Source organism: Octopus bimaculoides, chromosome 3 (assembly GCF_046866305.1).
Source record: "Octopus bimaculoides isolate indiv1 chromosome 3, ASM4686630v1, whole genome shotgun sequence".
Lineage (NCBI taxonomy): Eukaryota > Metazoa > Mollusca > Cephalopoda > Octopoda > Octopodidae > Octopus > Octopus bimaculoides.
Window position 1 is genome coordinate 121,098,483 of NC_142930.1, and position 7,500 is coordinate 121,105,982.

The 7,500-nt window shown below is 35.1% G+C and overlaps 1 long non-coding RNA gene across 1 annotated transcript in view; it reads left to right on the top strand.

Moving 5' to 3' along the window:
* The window catches only part of LOC128247406 (uncharacterized), a 54,440-nt gene that overhangs the window by 37,645 nt on the left and 9,295 nt on the right, over nt 1–7,500 (top strand). The window contains exon 2 of the long non-coding RNA XR_008263785.2: nt 1,532–1,587. This is a non-coding gene — a long non-coding RNA (uncharacterized LOC128247406). The remainder of the gene's footprint in view (nt 1–1,531; nt 1,588–7,500) is intronic.

The window sequence follows — 7,500 nt, forward strand, 5'->3', positions numbered from 1 at the left end:
TGGGGTCGATGTAATCGACTTCCGCCTATCCTCAAAAATTACTGTCCCTGTACCAGAGTTTGAAACCATTATTAAGATCATGATGCGTTGAAAATGAAGGTTCCCAGCACAGCTAGAATGCCATGCATTTTTTTTTATGCAATGGATATAGTGAACTGAACCAGTATATACGTGGTCTGATCAATAAGTATCTGGACTGTTGCCATAGTAACGAAGCTAAAGCACGCAGAGTAAAGCAGCTTGGCTCAAATTGATCTTAAACTCTAATGTGCACGCGCACTAAGTTTTAACGTTCTAGCTCACTTCCGCTGTTTACAGCAGTGCTTTGAAAGAACGTGTGTAGCATATGACCGTTGCATTAAGCATGACAGTGAAAGTTGAGCAGAGAATTTTGTGAAGAGCTTGGCGATATCTGCTCAGAGGCCAACGCAAAGTTTTCAAAGAATTTTCATCGTTCTCGACACAATCAAGGAAATTTTCTGCAATTGAAACCCGAGTGTCTTTTTGGTCTGCTGAAAGCAGTTTTGACACAAACTTTGCAGACACGCGTCTCATACCCAAATCTTCAGTGATAATGGACTGAACTGAACCGTAACCAATCTTCAAATCCTCTGATAACTCATGGATGGTGATTCGACAATTTCCCCTCACATCTGCACGCACATCTGTGATGTTTTTCTCAGTTCTGCTGGTTGCTGGTTTCCCAGAACGTCTCGTCAATATCGACAATTTTTCGGCCATCTTGGAAGTGTCTGAACCACTCGTACACTTGTGTGTGGCTCATACACTCCTCTCCATACCGTTTCTGTAACTTTGCGTAGGCCTCTGAGCAGGTATCGCTACGATACCTTTCTCTGTCATGGTCAATGCGACGACCACACTCTACACACCTTCCTTCCAAGCACTGCTCTAAATAGCGGAAGTGAACCAGAATGTTAAAACTTAGTTCACACGCACAGCAGAGTTCAAGGTCAATCTTTACCAAGTGGCTTTACTCTGCATGCTTTAGCATCGTTATTATGGCAACATTCCGGATACTTATTGATCAGACCTTGTAGAGCGAACGGAAGGATCGCCCCCAGTGGTATTCGAAATCGAAGTGATGTTAGATATGAATACTGAAATATATTCTAATGCTGTGCTCTATGCTTTTAATTATGATTTCTCACATTGGGTGAATAACGTTCGGAGTCAACAACGAAATTAGATGTTGCTAGAATATGCTTCTCTCAAAAATCAATGATGTATGGGATTTATAGAAAAAGTGGGGGAAAAAAATATAGTATAAGAAAATGTGAATTTGTTGTAAAGAAAATAATAATCCTTCTGAAAATTTGAAAATAAGGGTAGATATGTTTATGCATTCGCTTATATTTAATACATGATGTCTTACCTTGTTGCTTAGCAGTTTCAACTTCTCTGCACTGAGATGAAAAAAAAATTAAACTACAGAATTGTATTGCGAAAGACAAACTCACGCTTCGATCAGTTTTTATAAAGAAAATTTTATTAAATATATTTTGTATTTCAGCTTTCCTGTGTAAGCAGTGAAAGAAAAAGAAAGAAAATATTTGCTTTGTCGCAATGGTAATTTCTATTCATTTCCAATCGATTTCAAGACAGATATTGCATATAACTTCTATTTTATCTTTCTTTATATTTCTATCTTTAATATTTCATTTCTTTTCTTTTTTTTTTTTTACATTTTTATACGCTACATCATTTTCTAATGACAAACCTAGTAATTTTTCAAACTCTCACTGGTAAATAAAAATAGAAATAGAAATAATTTAATGTTCAATTTGAACTTTGGACAGTTTAGAGGTTCATAAAAATATTACTACAGAGTGAAAATCATTTTTTACGCTTTCCAACAACAGATAGTGTCATGGCCTTTGCAGTCCCTTCAAGACTTGTTAGATTAATATGTTTGAAGTTCAGCTGAACCAGCTGTAAATCGATGTCTGTGGAGAAAACGTTGATGGGAAAAAGATTCTAGAGGGATGGTTGATGTTCTGTGGAGGAAGGATTAAAGTAATTTATTAAAGAAGAGTCTATGAGAATGAAACGCTAAATGAGAGTACTGCAGAGAAAAAGTATATAAGGAATTGTTTGGAGTTGTTGACAGAAAAGCAGAGAAAATGGCAACTAATCTGTCAACTATGGGTTGGAGTGTATTGTATGTCAGCCCTTGTCGATCGGGTGGGTGGACAACGCTTGGATATAGTCAAATATGTTTTTTGACGTTCCAGATTTTGGAAGCAGTATTCTATTGTAAGCCTCTCTCGAACCAGCAACCGGTCGGGTCGTGAAGTGTTTTCTGGCTTTTGCTATGTTCTGAATGTAAAATGTACATAAGTGCATAACTATTTTTAAGCATCTGCTGTACATGTTGACATGTATTTTAATGAATGTATAGAAAAAAAATATAGCGAAATAAATATGCATACACTTCTGAATATTTACACAAAAGCATATGAACATAAATATTTGCATATGTTTGGGTGTATTTGCATGGTAATATTTGAACGTGTTTATGTACTGACTTTTTGCATTATAATATGTATGATAATTTTGAAGCTTAGAATTTGAGGTGCATTGAGAGCTGAAATTTATTTTTTCCGTGTATAGAAAGTATGACGCGTAAATTGTTTCCTCAATATGTTCAATGACTGTGCCTAGGTACTGTTGAAGGATTCAAGATTCTTATATCACTAATGGAGAACATTTTCGTAGTTTCTGTTCACAGTCGCAGTGCAGGTATGTTGTGAAGTGCTTATATTGGTTGCAGATGATGTTTTCATATGGAAAGTAAAGCAGGAGTGAGAGATGGTTTCGTCTGTATAAATCTTAGTAATGTTTGAGTTGATTGGAGAGAGATTGTTAATGCACAAGAGAAAACAAAAATATGGACATCTCAGTGTCTAGAAACACGCCAGGATGTGTTTTAGAAAAAAGGTGTACGTTGCGATCGTGCGATATAACAAGACCTTACTGAGACAAAAGATAAAATTCAGATCGAGCCATTGAGCAAGGACAATTTATCCATGGGATTTTTATCCCATATACGGTCATGTACCTTGCTGTATAACAACATTGGTTTCATTAAGTTTATATAAAAGGTGAGGGACCGCTCGTGAGCAGAATAAAACAGATTTCCTGGAGACTTTGACTTACAGAAACCTTACTAATGGTGATTGGGTGAGGTGGGCTGAAGGTGGTCGAGAATCTGATTGTCTTGAAATGTTGAGATGGAAAAATTATAGGTCCGTAGTTGGTGGGATCAGAAATTATTTCTTGGAGATGGAACGCACTGTAGTACGTTTTCAAGTACCTGAACAGAATCATGTAGAAAGATCTGTGTGTGTATGTGTGCGTGTTTAAGCGTGTGTGTATGCAGGTATAAATAGAGGGTATGGGTATTCTCTGGGATGCACTGCATGGGAGTAAAAAACTGGGTACTGTTTGGACTAATTTCTTTGTTGGTTTGGAGCAACGGGAAAGATTTGCGTCCTTGATTTGTACGTGTACGTTGAGATAAGACTTTTAGAAGAAGGGATTTGGTGGCGAATTACGAGATACCTAAAATGTAGGACTGGATTACAAACGAGCGGCAAACGCGGGAATCTTCTGTTTGGAGATAACTGCTTACGGAGTTACCATGTATGAGAATCAGTAAGAGGATTCTGTAAAGTCGTTGGACTTATTTCGGAAAGATATCAAAATATTGCCGGCCGAGATCTCAACTACCAAATGTGAGTAGCAAAACCACTAAAGAGCTCGAAAGTGTCAATTTAGTACATCAGCATTGGCGAATTAGTGGTACCACTAAAAGATTAATCATGAAGATAAATACCTCCACCATTGGACTGCTCTATCTTATATTTGTACTTGCTTTTCCAGTATGTACTTGCTTTTCCAGTATGCTTTTAAGATGTACTTTAAAATTATACGTAACCCTATTACGTACAGGATCACCGAACTGCAGTGTGTTGACCTGACTTTTGTGATGGATTTTTTTTTTATATACTCCTCCAATTCTGAAGTCTTTGATGACCGTAAACACACTTCAAGTATGAATTTCATTCGTTGACATGGTTTGTAATTGTGGGAATCGTAAGCATATCTCTGTATACTCGTCTGTTTTCTCACTCCTCTTGGTATCATTGTTTTTATTAGTTTTGTGTTGTCCCTATCTGTTTTGAGTTCAGCCCTTGTGGCCAGTAAAAAAAACGATTATTATTATTATTATTATTATTATTATTATTATTATTATTATTATTATTATTAACAACTTTTTTATTTCCAGTTTTCCCTATTATAATATGAAACTGCACGGCCAGGGGACCGTGAAGTGTTGTATAAAACAAATGGAGAACAGGACTTTTTATTTTGAAAAGAAGGAAAAAGAGAAAGCAAAAAAAAATTAATTAATTAATAACATAAATAAATAAAATAAAATAGAAAATAAAGAAAGAGAGAAAAGAAGAAATAAAAAATAAATAAATAGAATAAAATAGACTACACACTACCACACATTCGCTCGTCAATCACTCATAAAATCTTCATTTTGTGATGGATTTAGTATTCGTTGTAAGATATATGATTGTAGTGACGGTCCAACATTGTAAGACCAGGTACCGTAAATCCTCGAGTATAGTCCGCCCTTGAGTATAATATGCAGGGGATTTTTAGGGCGTTGTACCTCTGAAAAACCTAAACTTTGTGTACAATACGCACCCCTTCTCTAACTTGAATCAAGGAGGTTTATATAACGTCCTTGATTTGTAAACGTATATACGGTAACGTCCTTTATTATTAGTGTATATATAACATAATGCAAACGTGTAGCTTTTTTGTGCATTTTGTTTGCAGAAAATAAAGAAATAACAGTAATAAAGTCAGTGAAAAATAAATATTAAGTAAATTGCCTTTCACATATTTACCACTTAGAAAATTTTACTTAGAAAATATTTTTCATTTTTAACCTCGTATAGAGTACGCACTAGAAATTTTGACCTTTAAATTTTGGGAAAAAAGTGCGGATTATACTCGAGGATTTACGGTATTTATAAGGATTGTGGAGGTTCTTCGGCTGTGTTATACTTGATACAGTTTGAGAATAAAGTCAAAATATCAATCGTTTTCTGAATAGTCAAAATATTAATCGTTAGGGAGAGAGGTATTGATCTCTTAAGTTTTTATTTGCTAATTTCATAGATTTGTAACTTTCTTACTAAGAAATTGAAAATAATGCAACATTATAAAACATCCATACACACGCACACACGCAAAATCACAGACAGACACACGTATATATGAATATTTATATAAACATATACACGTAATATTCATATATACGTAATATATATATATATATAGGTGATAAACATATATAGGTAATATATATATATATATATATAATATAATATAGGATAAAATCTTTATAAGAATTTATCAAGTAGTCAGCGTGAAAAAAACCCCATAAGGGGTTAAATGTTTTTAGGAGATTAATTTTTGAAAGTTGCATTTCCCTCGCTTTCGGTAAATATGTTGCTTATTTTTGGGTAGTTTTTGACTTATTTAGTCCCTCTAAGCGTGAGGCATTACTACACAGTTAATGCCCTTATATAAATTATATATATATATATATATATATATATATATATATATATATATAAATTATATATATATATATATATATATATATATATATATATATATATATATATATATATATATATACTTATATATTTACTTATATAGACATACGTGTGAATAGGTCTTATGCCTGTGTGTTCAAGCATATGTGTGATTGTGTATTTATATATTAAAACAGTCCCTGTACAATTATTTAGTGACAAGCTCACGTTGTCAGTAAAATTTAACGTATATTCAGACACAATACACACACATACACATACAATGTGTGTGTGTGTGTGTGTGTGTGTGTGTGTGTGTATGTGTGTGTGTGTGTGTGTGTGTGTATACACATATGCACAAATATCCTGTTTCCTTCGGCTTGGAAAGCACTTAACTGTCTGAAAACATTATAATTGCAACATTAAAGCGAAGATAAATTTGAAGTAGTAGTATTTCATCTAATTAGAAAATATAAAAAAAGGTCTTGTTTATATAGACATATAAGTGTTATTATACAGAGGTGACGAGGAAGTTTTTCAACACTCTTGTTTTTCAACACACGAGTCACCTCATTACGATTCTATTACCGAAATTAGTATAATTATCGCGATGATGATGATGATAATTATAATTTGCGGTTTTTCAGGGTTATTTTCTTCATTTTGTAACATGTCAATGAACTTTTGTCAGTTATCTGTCACGCTCAGACATTATGTGTTTGGCCATGTCCTAACAGGCTCCATCATGTTCGGGTTTGGTACTAGCTATATTAAATTTGCTCGGCTGAATTTTGTTGTGTAAGGGTTACGTGCCATGGTCGATTAAATAAGTACCAGTTACGCAATGGGATCGATGTAATCGTCTTAATCCCTTTATCTGTCCTGGTTTGTCTCCGCTACGTTTAGCCCCCGTGGGCAATAAAGAAAGAAATATAGTAGGAAACACTTGCCCAATGTACAGCGTAGTGGGACTGGACCCGAAACCACGTGGTTGCAAAGAGGGCTTCTGAACTACAGAACCAAGTCTACGCCACTGTTGTGAATATATTTAACTACTACTCCTTGTTTTTGTGTGTAATTAAAAATAATCTACGGCCGAATCTTTGGATCGAGGATGAGTTGATAGCTTTTACTATACTTTCGCTAATTGCTTTGGCTGTCTGCGCAGTGGCGAATAGACATGAGAATCTTCCCGACCTTTTGACCCTTGTCCAAGATAAACAATTAGTTTGTGACAGTTGGAGGGAAAGAGGGCTGCACGTGTACTCGGCTTAAGTATATTTACAGCAGAGTGGATTGAAATACCATGAAGTTAACTGCCTTGCACAATGGCACTACGCAATGTCTAGTCGAGGAATTGAACCTATGTAGTTTCCAGCCGGAATGAGAAGATTGGACGTAGCTATTTGGCTGAAGGCCATTTGGAACAGCTGACTGAGCGTTCAAGCTGTTTAAGTGACAGTACGTTTTGGTGCTGGAAGACGACTCTGGAAGACGGTGCAGACAGATGACAGGAACCTTCCCTCTCTCTCTCTCTCTCTCTCTCTCTCTCTCTCTCTTTCTCTCTCTCATTCATTAATTCACTCACTCTCTCTCTCCCTTTTCTCGAATGGATAGGTAAACGTTCAAAATATCGTATCGGGTGAAATTCCATAGGCCTTTACCATTCAACACTTAACTGTTTTAAGGTGATTTACCATTTTTATAGTGTTTTGTACATAGTCGGTTTTGCGGGAGGTTTGTTTTAAGAATTGTATCAAATATATTTCTGCCAGCCAAGCGTAATTGGTCCCTTTTATATAATACCGAATGCTTTAGTAACTAATTATATTTCTGCTAATCAAACCTAGTTGGATAC